This window comes from Poecilia formosa, unplaced genomic scaffold (genome assembly GCF_000485575.1).
Source record: "Poecilia formosa unplaced genomic scaffold, Poecilia_formosa-5.1.2 Scaffold29, whole genome shotgun sequence".
Taxonomy (NCBI): domain Eukaryota; kingdom Metazoa; phylum Chordata; class Actinopteri; order Cyprinodontiformes; family Poeciliidae; genus Poecilia; species Poecilia formosa.
In genome coordinates this window covers 1,112,123-1,128,988 of record NW_006799968.1, presented here as the reverse complement: position 1 = coordinate 1,128,988, position 16,866 = coordinate 1,112,123, and the positions used below count along the sequence as shown (strand labels likewise).

Sequence of the window (16,866 nt, the reverse complement as noted above, 5' to 3'; positions counted from 1 at the left end):
AATGGTTGGGAAATTATAGGATTATTGAAATTATGTTGTGTTTAGCTGATTTACAGCTTCTCGTTTCAGTTCTCTGTTTAGGTTTAGTTGGACATTCTTGCTCAGGATTAAAAACCAGCTGCTGCCACTGTAATGGTGTTGAACCTGCAGATCTCAAATAAATCCACCTCAATGTCGTTTTGTTGCCACGCCTCCTTTTAAACGCTGAGCCTCTGCTGGTCAAAGTGACAAACCGACACGTGCAACAATGAAGGAGAAAAAAAATATGTCCTGGTGATATTGATGAGAACTGTTGTTTCTCGTGTTGCTTCCAGCTGTTATTAGAGGGGTGGGCTAGCACTCTGCATTTTATCAGGCGGAAATGTTCAATCATGAAGAAACGACACAAAATGACAGGAAATATCGATTTTTGACGACTCGCACGTTGCCGGTCATTAGGGAGTTAAATTGGATCTTCAGGGACTTTGGAATTAGCAGGTTGCCACAAAGACACAGTTTGTCACATATTTGCTGAATTTATGTAAATATAGCATCAACACTGTACATTCAAAAGAGCTTGATTAATATATTACTCATTGTTTATAGATTCTATGTTTTTTGACACTTTTTAATTTGTCCTTCACCTCTTCACTTGTTTTTTTTTTTTTTTTTGTTCTTTAAGCTCAGATCAAAATATGTTGTTATAGAATACGGACTGGAAAAAAAAACAAAGAGAAAAAGCTGCATAAACAACCAAACTCACAAGAAAACTATGCTAAAAGAAAAACAAACCTTGAGGAATTTTGGAGAAATATAATTTAGTCTCCTTTGAAGTTTTTGTGAAAAAAAAAAGAGCTTAAAAGTTTCGTACAAAACTGTCTGAATATGTTAATTTGACTCTCCTTTCTGTGCTTTACGTGCACCAACGTGTCAATCAAGCTTGACAATGGATAAATTATGACGGCTAGACAAGTGACTCAGGGGATTTCCAAGATCCTCTGACCTTTCGAGGTGTTTCTGCTCTGCTGATTGCAGATCGCTTTAGAAGTCAGTGCCTGTTCTTGTAGGAAGGTGGAGACAGAGTGAGAGGACACAGCTGCAAACAACATTTCAATATATCATAACACCCCGTTAGCGTCAGCATACCTGTAGTTTTGTACCTAAAAGGTTTCCTAATTTTAACTTTGTTTTTTCATTAGAGTGCACTACTCAGATTGGTAGAGGTGTGTGAAGAAAAGGATATTTTTAATTTTAGTAAAAGAACATCGAGTCAACACAAATATGAAATGACTCTAATCATTAGGCAGAAGATAAACAGTCTTACCTAAAGCTCTGTGTCATATAATGTATTCCTTATGATTGTGACAACTGTCTCTATACCTCTATCTAATGAAAATAAAACCAGGTGGCCTACATGTGATACTGATCATAAGACAGTTAAGAAAACATGTTTTCTCAAAGCCAGCTATCAGAGAAGGCTGGTTAATGCCGACGTATGACGTATTCCAATAATTAAGAATGGAACTCACAAAGGCATGGATGGCTTTCTCCAGAACACTGGCACAAAAACTTAAGACATCGAAGATTCCTTCCTTTGGATGAAAGATGAAACACACAGAGACCCAAACAGTGTCAGGTGAGGTAAAGCAGAGCACCAGCTTTACAGTCCAGAAAGAGTTCTGCACTTTGAGGTATGTATGTGGGTGTAAAACTAAAAGGGGGTTAGTCAGAGATGTTAGCTTAATAAAAAAAATAAAATAAGGTGAAAATATGCTCTGTAAAAATATAGAAATCTTGAACTTTTTTTTCCCCCAAGTTGCATTATTTAGAAGTGTACAAACTTGCTGACTCAGTAGCAGTAAGAGTTGTGCATAAAGTGATCCGTCCCACTTAATCTGGGGTCAGGTCAAGGGGGTGAAGGGTCAAAGCTAAGAGACCCAGACTTCTTCTTCTTCTTCTTCTTCTTCTTCTTCTTCTTCTTCTTCTTCTTCTTCTTCTTCTTCTTCTCCCCTGCTATTTGAGCAGATAATGTGTGTTGCTGCCGTGCAAAATGCTAGCAGTGACGATTTTAGAACCACCACAACAATAACAACATATTGGACTTGTTGGCTCCGTCTCCTAATTCCCCAGTTCTCTCAAAGTCATCTATCAGAGATGCTAGAAGACTCAACAACTTTCAGGACCTTCTGGATCTGTTGTTGCGTCTTGACACCTGATACGGCAGCACTCCTTTAGGTGTGTAGAGGACGCCTTGGCAAGTCAGTTTCCAGCTGAGGCGTTTGTACATGAAATTTGCAGCCTCTGCTTACTTTCTGACCTGAACTCTGGTCAGAAAGTGGGTTGGCTTGATCCTCATTTTACCTTCACACCTCCTTTAATTCTTAATGGCATAGATTCAACAAGGCATGTGAAACATTCCTCAGAAAAGTCGGTTCATATTGAGCATATCAAATCTTGCTGCCTACTCCTGTGGACATAGAGTGAAAGCTGGGTTACGGGGTCAGTAGTTGTGAAAGTGGCAAAGTAGCATGATAAGATCAGAACAAACCAGGGACCCAAGAGGTCAATATTCATTCGAACCACTATTGACTTAATTACATTTTAAACAACGAACACTTTTGTGTTATTCGCAAGCATTACGTCATTGGCAATTGTAATGTGATTGGTTTCTACAGTATGGCTAAATGAAAAGCTGTGACCTTTGGATAGGAGTTACATTTTCATTTTAGTCATGTTGATCAAATATTGATGATCAAATGCATTTAGATTGTAGAAAAGCAACACAGATTGTGAAATAGAAGAAATGATCTGCAATATATAATCAGCAGGAATTAGAACAAACTTAGAATCCAGAGAAACTCTTAGCTTATCTAGCCTTTACTCATTACCTTAGATCAACATTATTAGAACAAGAATCTGGAGAAACTCCTACTACTTTATAAATCACAGACTACTTATTCTTAAACATGGGCTTATATTATTTTTGTTTTCTTTTTTCTTCTTTTGCTCTTTCCTTTAGTTTGTTTTTTTTTTGTGTGTTTTCTAGTAATTCATAAAGCACTTTGAATTGCCTTCTTGCTGAAAATGTGCTATATAAATAAAATTACCTTACCTTACTTTACCCTAATCACATCTCAGTAGCTGCATTTTTATTGACCATGTAATTGTGCAATTTGACAATTCGAAAACAAATTTGCCAACTGGAAACACTGCAATTAAAAAAAAACCTCTTGTTTTCCAATAAAACATTTTGGCGCTAGAAGGTAGATGTGTTTTTTTGTGCATTAACGGAACTGAGCCCACAACAGGAAGTAGTTGGAGGATTATAGCGTCATGTTTTTTAATGACTTTTTACTTGAACAAAACTTAATGATCTTCTGCAGATCATTTTGTAGTTTTTAACAAAAATACCCCTGATGTCGAAAAAATTGCGTTTTTTCGACATCAGCGAAATATGGAGAAAGTTTTGCTCACATTTGTAATGGAAACGCAGCAAGCGTCTGGTAAAACAAGGTACTGTTTCAGGGGACGAGACCCTCCATGCACTTTTGCTGTTCTGCTTGATTTCCATTTCATTTAGCATTTCAGTGGCTTATGCGATTCAGCCTTTGGCCTCTCAAATATAAGGTAAAGTAGTACGTTGTTAGTCATTTTTTATTATGTTTAGGGACGTGACGGAGGAATTTTTAAAAAGTCTGAAAAGGACCTATAAGCATACGTAAAAAGAAAGGCGGGAAGATAAAGATTTAGACCTCGGCCACCTCTCCATCAGACACAGAGGTGGATACCACTGAACAGATGAACAGATGTGTCTATTCATTATTCGTGTCCAGGGTTGTTCCTGTGTGGATTCCTGAGACACACTGCAAAGGAAAGCACAGCCAGTTTGGCAGAAATAGCAAGTAACCCCAACACCCACACGTCCTCACACCGGGCCTAATCTTCTATTGAACAACCTGAAATACACAAATGAGTCTGTGCATCTTTATTTGTAACATTCAAAGAGACCAATCATTATCTTTTAATTACTAGTGCCCAGTAGTGGGGCCCATTAAAGCAAAGTAATTAATCTAACACCTTGGCAAAGGAAGGAGATCTGCTATGCTAACAGCAAGTCCACTAAAGTAGTTTTCACAGTTTTAATATTTGCACATGAGGAGGCACTGGAAAAACAACAAGGACAACAAAACAAATGAATGGTGCACATGGGGTCTAAAGTGAGGCAATTCAAAGAACTGCAGGCCTCATGTTAAGCACACAGTAATTTATTAGCGAGATACTTTTTCACATTCGCTTTCATTTCCTTGTTCCACCGCCGAGACGCCTGGCAACAATGTCCAAAGATGAAACGGGAAAATAAATCAATAAATGAAGTGCAAACGTATCGCAACACCTTGTTCTCCTTGCAATATCACTCCCTTTTCTACCCCTTGTTAACATCTTGGTGCGCGTGTGCACCAGCCATGTTGATGATTGATTAACATGTCAAATTAAATCACTGTCAAAGTAACACTGGCTATGCTGACATTCCAAACAGTCCAATTACAGGCATTAATTGAGTGAACCCAATCAGTCCTCAAGGACAGAGGCTACTGTAGACCACAAAGAGCTCATTTCACTGCCCTTGATCAATTAGCAAAACAGCGGTCCAGCCGATTTCAAACAGGAGTACGGCCGACTCGCTGCTACAGGTGCATCTTCATAGATTAGAGCATCATTGAAAGTTCATTTGTTTCTGTAATTCAGCTCAAAACTCCCGCACGGTGTCGTTGGGAGCTGTTGCACACGTTGAGTTACAATTCAAGCGTTTATTTCTGTTGATTACAGAGATTATGACTTGCAGATAAGCCAAATGCAAAGGGTTTTTTTCAGATAAAGAAGAATTTGACATAAAACTAAAAGTAAAAATAATTTTTAATACACACAATTTATGTTGTCCTTCAAACACAGGAGGCTTAAGCCGCAAAAGAACTTTTTTAAAGAAGCCGGCTGTTCAGATAAGTCTATCTGAGCATTTTGGTAGAAAGTTAAGTGGATGGAAAAAGTTAATTAGAAAACGATGAAAAGGCAACAGGGATAAGTACACCCTGAACCAGAGAGGGATTTTTTAAAACAACTTCTCATCTGCACTAAGACGAAAAGAAAATGGGATTTGTTGCTCAGATGAAAACAGATTTAGCATTTCCACATATAGAAAATGATTCATCTGCCTTCTGGAGAAAAAAAAGCTAACTTCAAAATGACCTCATTCAGAGTCTGGTGGAAGAGTGGAGAGGCGCGCAGTGGAAAGGATAGCTTGAGGTCCAGCCTGAAAGTTCCCCAGTCAGTTCTGTTGTGAGCAGCCATGTCATCACCTGTTGTTGCTCTACTGTGTCTTATCAAGTCAGACTGCTACGAGGCACGTCTTCCTTCCCTCTGTTGACAAGCTTCATGGATATACTGATTTCATTTTCCAGAGCAGGACTTGTCACACAGGCTCGCTCTGCCAGAAACACCTGCTTTAATTATCATGGTGTCCCTGTCTGTGTTCGGCTGGCCAGCAAACCAGCCCGATGTAAACCCCGTAGAGGAGCTGTGGAGTGTTATCGAGAGGAAGATGAGAGACAAAGGACTAAAGTTGAAGGTCACCTTTAAAGCAGCCAGGGCTTCCTTAACGCCTGGAGGTTTGGTCTCCTCAATGCCAGGAAGAATTAATGCAGCAACTCATTTCACAGGTTCCTTCACTGAGCACTGGGTGCATAATGATCAGAAACAGATGCTTACAGGGGAAGTGTTATGTGTTTTCTAGACACATTGTGCCATTTTATAGCATGATCAAGCGTTACCTTCACTATATAAATCAAATATGGCTTCAAAGAAAAATTTTACTCACTGATTTAATGCCTTGAAATTGGGCCTCTATCTCTTTAAAAACTCCTGCTCTATCAGAACCTCTGCTTTCAGGAAGTCATCACAACATGACTCCTCTATTAACCTTTTAACAATTTTTTTTAACAGCATTGCACTGAGAGGTAGCTAGCATAATGAGCTCAGCAGCTGCACAGTTCCATCAGGTGTTTGCTAATTGCTGCTGGCTAGTCTGAAGGAGCTCCACTTTGAAGGCGGGGCTAGGTCCAACCAGGCATTTTGCATAGTTGAATGGTTGCCATGGGAGATTAAAGGATTTCTCAAACATGTTTAAAAGAATCAAGGCAACACTCCAGGTATGTTTTTGATGAGGGAATAACATGATGTAAAGCTAAAAAAAAAAGTTGATTGTATATAATACTGCCCCTTTAAAACATATGATTCTGTAAAAAACAAATCCACATTCTGTTTATGTTTATTTAATTAGTAAAATAGACAAAACCTTCTAATATTTTATTCTTACAAGATAGATTCAAAATGTGAATAAGGTACAAGAGTTTGTTTTTAAAGCCTTTGATTTCTTTTCTATTTTCCCTTTTTAAGGGAGCATTAGCTGAAAGGAGAAATAACATGTTACATTTATTGAACATAAAAAAAAACAGTAAAAAAGTGTAAAATCACTTGCCGTATTCTATTTAGAGTTTCCTGGATCTGCAGTGGGTCTTAAAAAGAGTTGTCATATTGTTGTTACACTATTGATTCTTTTTACTGGAGGTGGATACGACTGTATTGATCACACATTTGATATTGTGCGGATTCATTTTCTTCATCAGTAGTGAAAAAGCCATTTCTTCCAATAACTCCATTGTACTATATGGACATGAGGTGCAAATTATTAAAAAAAGAGAATAAAATAAAACATTATCAATTATGGCATGCTGAAATGGAATCACTCTGTGCTGCTGGGTCACGATTGGTTATTGGGCAAGATTTTATTTATTTATTTATTTATTTTTGTGCCTCTATCAGGCAGATTTTTCTGGAATATGTCAATTCCAGAAAAATAACTGGAAACACAAACTGCTCTTTGGAATAAATAAATAAATAAATAAATAAATCGTAATAATTCTTCATACTTCAATGAAGACTCCAGCTAATTGCACTGTTTTGCAAACTCTTCATTTCTGCCTCAGTAATAGAAAACCTATCAACGCCAAGGAGAAAAGCTGAGAGGAAGAAGAAGAAGGAGAAGAAGAAGAAGAAGAAAAAACTCCAGAGGAAAAACGGCTCAGAGATCCGACAGCCCCTCGGTAATTTGTCGGGGTCATTCTCCGGGAGCGTCCTCCTCGCCGTCGTCCTGCCCCTCCCCACGCCACACACAGGAAATGATTCATCTGCATCCTGGAGAGAAAAAAAGCTGAGCGCCGTTTCAAAATTACCTGTGAGTTATCTCCTCAATAACTTCTAATCAGACAGCTGCCGTTTCCTCCACTGTAAACAAAAGTAATTACAGTAGATGTGATGGATGGAAAGAATAAGGGAGCGTCTGCACGCCCAGGACCGGCATGGGACTCCGCAGAGCAGAACACTTTAATTAGGCCCGGCCTTGCCCGGCACAACCGAACGAGTCTGACAAAAGCGCACGTGTTTCCTGTTGCTAAAATAAGCCTCCGCCGACGCCGCGCGGTCTTTTTTGTTTTCCCAAAACTTCCCCTCTTCAGCACCTTTGAGGGAGTTGTTTTGGGAAGGGAGTAAAACATAGCATGATAGCACTTCATCCTTATTACACCTAATGAGATATTAAATCAAATTTCTGAGGAAAATCAAATACGCCACCGTGGTTTGGCCAACCGTGAGTGTGTCATTATGTGTTCGCTCCTCAGTCCTCGGTGTGCTCGGTATACGAGTTTTATTTTAACCCTCGGGTCCAAAGGGGACATAAAGCAGAATAACTTGGAGGCAAATATAATTTAGGTCTTATGCTGTACATGAACACACACGTGGGGAATAGAAGTGTTTACCGACAGCGGTTGTTGTTATGCGTTGACCTTAGTTGCAGCGTAAAGTAGCTGACAAGAAATAATAAACGCGGGGTAGTTTATTCAGAGGTAGGAGGAACATATTTGCATTGCATTGAGCCTCGTCTTCGTCGTTGATCCAGTGGCGCTATGTTATAAACTTTACTTCAACTGAGATTTGAAACTTTTTCAGAACTTATCAGCTGCTTTCTGGGAGCTAAAGTGAACGTTCTTTCATTTAGCTAACACAAAGCTTTCGTAGAACTTACAATTCATTTTTACAGACCTCAGTTACCTCATTTCAGGAAAGGCTCAAAACATTTTAAGCACATTTCCAGGTACTTTTCTGAGTCTTTATTGAAACTTAATAAGTACTTTCCTAAACATTTTCAGGGAAAAAGTACCAGTTATTCTTAAACATTTTTCCTTTAGGTTCAAGTAATCTTACCTAGAAAATTATCTCTAAATTTTAAGAAAGTAGCTTCTGGTTTTGTGGAAGTTAACTGAGGTAAAATTGCACAGCAATTGTGGACTTCTAACATTTTTCAACCAGAAAACAGTGGGTTCTCTCTGAATCAGAAATATTCCTCTGTGGCGAAACCCTCACAAGCTTGTTATCTCCCTGTGAGAAAAATTATCTATGCTCACAGCTTTGTTTCTTGACAGCTTTGTTTCTGGCTAAACTCCCATGTTTTCGACATAGGATCCAACATTTTCCTCTAGCACTCAGACGCAACACAGCACCACTTATTGAGTCTGTGGTTTCAAATTGCCAAGCTTTGAGTTTGTGAAACAGCCTCCAAACAATCAGGTTTTCCTCAGTCTTTGTTCTGCACCAAATATTTCTTGCTTCTCCTGTGACGAAGAGCTCGCTAAAATTATTTAGTTAGACCCGACCCATTTCTTAAAGGTCTTTGGCAAACTTCTGTTTTTTTTTTTTTTGTTTTTTTTTTTCTTCCAATGCTAAACTTGAACAAAATCTTTCAGGTCCAATCTTAAAATCCAGGTCAGGTGTGCAATCAATCTCTGACCTTAAACGTTCACGCAAGAAGCTGCTGATGCAGTGATGACATTTTGATCTTCTAGCTTTTTGCATCAAAGGCTTTGCTCTTAGGGCGAAAGGAGGAGGAATGACATCAATGCTTTTTTTTTATCTGCAGCAGTTTTTGAAGATATTTAAACTGTTATTTTTGAAGAACTATTTCTCAGCTTGATTTATTAGAATCAATGTTTTGAAAGTCTTAAGCGACTAAATGCAGCATCCTTCTGACACAAGGAGACAATGACTCTCACCAGTATTTTTCTACCGAGGTGTGATTGCTGGAGAGTCAGATTTGACTGAAATGTTAAATTGGTCAGTTGTTTGACAGCACAGATTTAGAAAAAAATAAAATAAAATACATTTTCTTAATTATACCAGATCTTACTTGTTCATCTAACAAAAAGTTAACACATGGATACATTTTTCATGATCATGCTTACAGTGCGATGGATGAAACGCAGCTGTGCCCCAACCTACGCTCAGAGGGTTTTTGTGGTGGCAGAATGCCTCCTGCTGCTTCCGCTGCAGCAAGAGAACAGTCATTTGCATCGCGGATTCCTTCGCTGCGGCAGAACGCATTTCGCTTTTTGTTGGAGGAAGAAAACCAAATTTTTAAACAGGGTTTTGCAATGCATCCACAGCAATCTAGAGCTATAACTAATGCGATTTTATTTTATTTTTTCATATATGGCACAATTTATTTTACCCAAAGGTGGAAGAGCCAATTTGGATTAAAAGCAACTTTTTCCCCCACCAGCATGAAGTAGCTAATATAATTAAACTTCAATGATGGTACAAGAAATGTTGTTTGCTAGCATCAGTTGTTAAAAAATAAATAAAATAGATTGTGTTTATTGCAGTCACATAATCTCACTAAATTCAAACTTTAAATTTTTTTTATTTTGTTAATATATGACAGTATTTCACAGTTTTAGGTAACTCTAGTTTCAATGCTTCGTTCAAACTCCTTTCGCCAACTAGTATTAATTAACTAGTTTGAAATATAAAGAAGAATCCTTAGTATTCCTCTTTGCCTAATCACTGTGGATCATTTAAATATTGGGACTTAGGATGTGATGGCTATGGAACATGGCTGTGTTTATGTCAGGCAAGGTCAGTGTGATTTGGCCATATGATTAGGATAATTTTTCAGTTGCTGCAGATTCATATTTAAAAATCCCCAGGTATTTGACAGAGTTTATGACGTCCCATAAACGTCATAAACTGTGACGTTTATGACGTTACAGTTTATGACGTAACGTCATAAACTGTTACGTCATAAACTGGTAGTCAAATTCACAAGAGTCAAATTCACAAGAATTTGACTACCAGCGCATTTGGAAAAGTTTATACTTCACAACAGACAAGAGGTAATTTTGTGTTTATTGATTGCTTCATGTTTGAGAAGTATATTGTTTGTCTTTTTTTTTTCTCTCTCATCTGACCAAAGGGCACAATTTCAGGTTAAGTACCAGAACAGTTCAGTCAGCTTTGAATGTTGTGTGAATTTGCCTGTACTGCAGCTTAACTCAATGAACTGCAAAGGCTTGGCCAACATCAGAACACATTTCAAAGGTTAAAACTACTGGATTTAACTTATTAATATATATATGAAAGCAGATGAGCGAAGACTTTTGGTGGTATAGTTTCTGTAAATGTCTGGATTTAACTGAGTGTATGCTACAAAACCTTTCAACAAGAGATGTTCCTTTTGCTCAAAGCAGCTTTAAGAACAACATATCCTGTGTGATAGAGGGTTACTGCCAAAGCTACGTTGTTAGGTTTTTAAATATGCTTTATAGACAAAACAAATGTCTCTGAAGTGAGACATATAACCTGCAGTAAAGTGAATCCTCCAACTTGGCACCGGGTTTCATTTAGTCATCAAATAATGAATGCACACAGATGAATCTCTTTTTATATGACAGCGCAAGGTCTTTTCTTCTTTGTCGTTGGTCCTCTGCCTCGATCGACTTTGATTGTTATCATCAAGGATCTCCCGGTCTGTTGGAGCACATATGATCCCAAATCAAGGGCCTTTGCTCTCCGTGTTCACAAGGTGTAGCTCCCACACTCGTATCAATCACGACTGCACATCTTTGATGTTGCAACTCGAAAATAAACCACAAGCTGCTGACCTTTCCTTCACAGCTACCGTCAAGAGCCAGATGCATCACTGCAGGTATGGTGCAATTTTACTGATCAGCGCGGGCAATAGCAAGACGAAATTGCATGCTGGTGTCAAGGCCATGTTGCTGCGACTCATTTATTTGGCAAATCACTGAGTTTTGATGACATGCCCCGCTATGTTTAGTAGGCTGTTTTTTATTTTATTTATTTATTTATTTAATTTAATGCTCAAGCTCTTGGGAAATAAGCAGCAGTGATTCCTAGAAGTAAACATTATTCAACAACAAAAAATTATGTAATGTAAATTAATGACATGAAGGTAAATATTTAGTTGCATCAAGGTCTTTGTCAGACGCACTAAAAATGAGCTGAAACAAAGGGAGTTATTGTCTCAACAAGCTAAACAGTCTTAATGTTGAATTAGTTTTTCTTATTGCATGACTTGTTCCCATATGATAAAATATTAATATTCATTTACATAAATGAATATGTATTTTATCTTGAAGCCAATATTGTCTTTGAAAACAGGAGAAAAACTTTGAAAAAAAAATTGCATAGACAACAACAATATAATTTTATATAATAATGTAGCTATCAATCTGTTTTCTAACATATATGTTATATAATTCCTGGCTCTGTTTATAACAAGATACACAGTGGACTGGGGTCAACAATGAAAAATAGAATGAGGATTCTTTCTATACCTCGCGAATTCAGCAGCATATATATATATATATAGGTGGCAACAAACATCCCCAAATTGTGCAGATGAGGGAACTTGGGGATTGTGCTCTTCATGTGCGATGCTCTCAAACAGAACCTTCGTATTGTATTAAGTGATGAAGATGATGAGGGTTTAACGTGAATCTTGCTGTAAATGTTGGATGACTCAAAAAAACAACAACTTACATTTAGCTCAGCGTGACCAACAAAAATGTCTGCGTAGCTACACTCTTGCACATGCGAGCTTGGAGAATTGTGCAGCTTTAAGCGATTTGACATAAATAGCAAGCCTCTTGGGTATATAAGGCACTCAGGTAAGTTCCTGAGAAACATTAAAGTTCAGATGGGATTCCTGTGTCATGTCACAGGATGGATGAAAACCTGCAGTGAGTGCTAATAGCAAGACCTGACTCAAATCAGGTCTTCCAAATTTGCTGTCATCCTGCGTCGTTCAAGCAGAGATCCCGGAGAGCGTAGGGCGTCTTAATCTCGTGTTAAGGGGCTCTGAAAGAGCAGCAGCGCAACTGTTTTCAGAAATCCTTGGACTCTCCTGCGTAACTTGTGTAGGCTTAATAGTGTCAAGCACATCCAAAATACATTAAGAACTCTTCCCTTAGGCTTATCTCCTTCTTCTTGATGAAAGCTTGGTAGAATGCTGATTCAGCCCTTGATCCTATCCTATCCTCCATCCCTTGCCTAAGAACTTGTTGTCTTTTTAATCTCAGATTTGACGGCTGCAGCTGTGTAAAAACCCCAACAAAGTAATTCTTTGTACATAGTCAGAGCTGATATTCTTGAAAATTTCGTTGGAGGCTTACATGCTTAGCATCTCAATTGTCTTTTTCTCCTTATTGCAGCCCAGCATGTCTGCCCCCGCAACTGAAACATTCATTTTCCGACGCTGATAAATCCCCCCACGCCAACATCTCATACCCGGTAAAGCTGCTTGCAATTCAGAGAAGGCGATGAAAGCGTTTGGATTAATTTCTTTCTCTTTTTTTCTTTTAATTATTAAGGCTGCATTGTGCTGGGTTAGTGGTCAATGTTTAAAAACGAACTCCGATGGCATGTGAATCCCGGATGCCACTGGAGTTGGAGCTCACAGCCATCTGTTTGTTTCTTGAACTCATCAGATCCGTCGCCAGTGCATGTGTTGTGTCCAGCAGCGGTTCACTGGCCTAAATGTGTTTCGCCACCAGCTGCACAACTTTTTACCAACACGTCCACGGTGCGTTCAAGTCAAGTCGTACACTAGAATTTCCACATGAAAATAACCTTCAAATGAGTAATGTGATTTATCACATATTAGTAAGATTCTAATGAGCACATTCTTTGTTTTGTGATTTAAACATTTATTTATTTTTTACTAGTCACATCCAGAGAGTTAAATCAGTTGTCACTTAAAAATGGCCGAAGTCATTTTTTGGAAAAAAGGGAATTTTTTTGTGCCTAAGTTATCTTTTTACAAGAAAAAAAAAAGTTAGTAATTTTTTTTCCCTTTTTTTTTTTGCCAAAATCACTTTTTGGCATATAATGGACAGTTATTTCTATTCATTTATTGTAAAATAAATAAATGGCATAATTAGCATAACTAGCAACTAGCAAAACTAGCATAATTCTAAATAAAAAGCAAAAATATATAAATGGCCCAATAAATAAATCAATACACTTAAAATGCACCAATTAATGTGAAAAAGGAAATCTTTACTTCATGTTTTATAATTTAATTGACCTTTATGATTGTTTTTTTTTTTCAGTTTAGTTCCAACAACTTGCATATTTAGGCACATAATATAAATTTTACTTTTAAAACATATTTTTCATGTTTTTCCTTTTACTCCAATGTACAACTGTTAGAAATGTTAGTTGTTAGTTGCTATTAATCAAGAAGGTGTTGTTTTCTGATTATCTGTGGAGTCTTTGTCAGTTTTTAATATTTCGTCAAACCCATAGAAAATAATACAGTATTGGTCTAAGATTATATTTAATAAGCACTGATTAAGTCGGTGGAATTATGAAATGCTCTGCAAAATGTAACCAGATGGTACGACACCCACCAACACTCATGTTACTTTAAATCGCACATAATTACCACAAAACTGATAGTATATAGACAAAAAATAATATCACGTGAGACTCAACATTTCTACCAAAGGACTGTGGATGAATCATGTTCAACAAACTGTTTTTATGGGTCATCATTACCCAAAAAAATAGAGAGCAGAAGGATCAAAGTGGTGCAGTACAGGGCCAGATAACAAGCGATAACTGACTGTTCATGGGACCATTAGATGAAAATGTTTTTTTGTGAGCAAGCAGAGCACACTGTGGGGGGAAGAGGGAGGAAAAAGCCAGAGCAGTGACATTAAACAGCATCACAAGTTTCACTTGAATTTGCGGTACCAATCATGAAGCGTCTCAACAGGAGCGTACCGGTAAGACCCGTTTAGAGTACTATACAACACATAGTGATATATGTATAATTAAAAAATTATTTACGGTTAAATTAATCGGTCTTAGCATATAAACTTGTCAGTGACAGAGCATACAGATCAGTATCAGGTCTCACACTTCGATAAGTCAAAAACGTAACAAGAAAGACGTTACCTGTTATGTTAGTTAGATGTTCCATGAGGACTCAATTAGGGAGATTTTGTAAAAAGCATTAAGTTATCTAAACTATTGTACCCTGCAGACTAATTAGGTGCTTAGAATAAATAGTTTAGCACTAGGAAAGTTTACTCCTTAACTTGTTTTATATGCAAAACGTGGTATCTAGTTACCCACCAATTAAAAAGCGAGACCCAGAAGTGAGGCAAAAGTGCTTCGTGACAAGAGAAATAATTGCAAAAGGTCTAAAGTTGTTAGTGAATTTGTTTTTGTATTAGTGAAATAGATATTTTCCAGAGTCTCTGCACCCACTCAACACATAATTAAAAAGCACCCAAACCTTGCTTATTGTAAGGTACAATAACGCAATGCGTGTCAACCAGTCATTTAAAGCCCAACAGTTTTCCCTAACTTTACACTCTTAAATAACACACCTGGGTTTAGATAAAATGACCTGAATCAAATGACTGAATTCCCTCATCTGCATTCATTCATTCAGTTCCACAGATGAACTGTTCATATGATTCAGTTGTGTTGGATAAGGGGCGAATGCCTCTAAAAGTTGAAAGGATGGGGTTCGAGACCTTTGCTTCAGATATTTTAGTCTCATTTAGAGGTTAAGAAACTGTCTCATTGAAGAAATATGTCCTAAGAATTAAAGCCGTTGAAACCTATAAAAAAAAAGAGATTATTTACACCAGCCGCTCTAATGAGTCACCTAGACTAGACTCCCAAGAACACTGGTTAAAGAATGTTATTAGTTTGGTTATTTCTCCAAGCTATCGCTGCTGAAATGTTGATTTTGAAGGTTTTGCTGTAAGGAAGTTATGTTTTTCTAATTTGATTTTTGTTTTTTTAATGACTTATTGCATGAACTAGAGTCGACAATTACACTCTCTTGAAAATCACTTGAGTAAAAAGTTGATCACACTTCAGTTTCTTGTTTGCCAATGGATTATTATTTTGGGTCGATGTTTTTCTGTTCGATTGGAATTACTGATTCTACAGAAAAAGCTAGCCGAGTGCTAGCAAGGTTGTTGATGTCTTTGTACTCATCCAAAGAACATAGTAAGTCTTTACATTCAAAGTACGCTTGCAGTGAGATGCTGCCTGGCGGCATTCTGATGGCTTTCACTTGTCACGTGTCCCACAGCAGATCTGTGTATTGTCATAGCTGTGTATAAATCTGTATCAGCACAAAGCAGAGGTATTGGTCGTGATCTGTATGCATCATCCGTGACAGTGTCTTCTAGAGTTGTGGCTCGTGTGACATTTGTTCTTAAAATACAGCTGCCGAGATTTCAATGGACAATTTTGGGAACCTCCGAGGAAATCAAGTCCAGTCTATGAATGACAAAAGCAATCAGACGAGCAGCTGCTCTCCCATTGGCTCTGAGGTGCATGTAGACCACTGTGTGTTACAGCTGCTGGGATTGGTGAGGCGAATAAAACAGCGAGATATTGTCAGCAGTTCAATGTCTGGCGTGAATGTTCTCTCTCCTAATCACAACAGTATTGTATTAACTCTTGTGTGCGTGTAACCACACCGTAACTCCAATGATTTTTTCCAGGTGGCAGATGATTGGTCCAGCCAAAACGCGCTGCGAAACATTTGCGGTTCAGAGTCCACGTATTCACCTGTTCGTAGAGTTTTCTGTGGAACGAAACTACAAATTATTCTCAAAGTTTGCCCATTTGGGGATTTTTATTTAAAATATTGAAAAGAAAAGCTCTGGTGAGCAGTTCAATTAAGAGCTCATAGTTAGCATTGCAGCAGAGGTTTATATGAGTAATATTGGCTTGAAAAAATGCATTTCATGCAAATCCACTCCCACTCCTTGGTCTTTTTTGTCTCCACAGCATTAAGAACAAAGTCATAAACCTCTGACAGAAAAAAAATATTTTTCCTTTTCCAGAACAAAATAACAATACAGACGGTGAGCTGAACCGCTGGTGTTTGCTGCACCTATGCTCCAAGTAGCTGACCCACCAGCTACAGCAGCCACGGCTATTTATTTACATGCATCTTGATAAGTTGTGATAGATTAGCTCTGTATTTCCTCTTGTTAACCAACTGCACAGCGGTCTTCAATCCTGGTCCAGGGGCTGGTTTTCTTTACTACCATCTGCGTAATTGCATTCGCTCGCTGTCTCTGATGTGGATCAGACTTTTTATTAAACTGAAACAAACTAATCTCTCTTTCCAGACTAGTTGGCCAGAGAGCCACTGACCTCAGGTGGTCCATTGCGAGCTGAATGCAGGCCAGGTGTAAATCCACACAGAGAAGAACTTGGCATTTGTCTCCTCCATTTTGATCAGATATTGTTTATGAAGCAGTAAAAGTCTGTCACATTGTTGAGTGTGTACTAAATAAAATTTGAGGAAAAAAAATTTTTTAATCAGGGCATCATCGGCGTACTAAAATTTAAAGAGCAAAGCTGTCCTAATTCGACCAACGACTTTAATGAGGGCTTCTGTCTGCATCAAGTTAAATGCAGCATGGCAGTGCGTGTGCT

At 38.0% G+C, this 16,866-nt stretch overlaps 2 long non-coding RNA genes across 2 annotated transcripts in view; one reads left to right on the top strand and one right to left on the bottom strand.

The window, feature by feature from the left end:
- Positions 1 to 3,403: 3,403 nt before the first annotated feature.
- On the bottom strand, positions 3,404 to 10,250 carry LOC107835898 (uncharacterized). The gene is made up of 3 exons (XR_001661736.1): positions 10,240 to 10,250; positions 5,473 to 5,477; positions 3,404 to 3,479 (listed from the first exon to the last, which is right to left on the bottom strand). It is a non-coding gene; the product is annotated as an uncharacterized LOC107835898 (long non-coding RNA).
- Positions 7,088 to 16,866, top strand: part of LOC107835897 (uncharacterized) — a 25,205-nt gene continuing 15,426 nt past the window's right edge. Inside the window, exon 1 of the long non-coding RNA XR_001661735.1 lies at positions 7,088 to 7,267. This is a non-coding gene — a long non-coding RNA (uncharacterized LOC107835897). The remainder of the gene's footprint in view (positions 7,268 to 16,866) is intronic.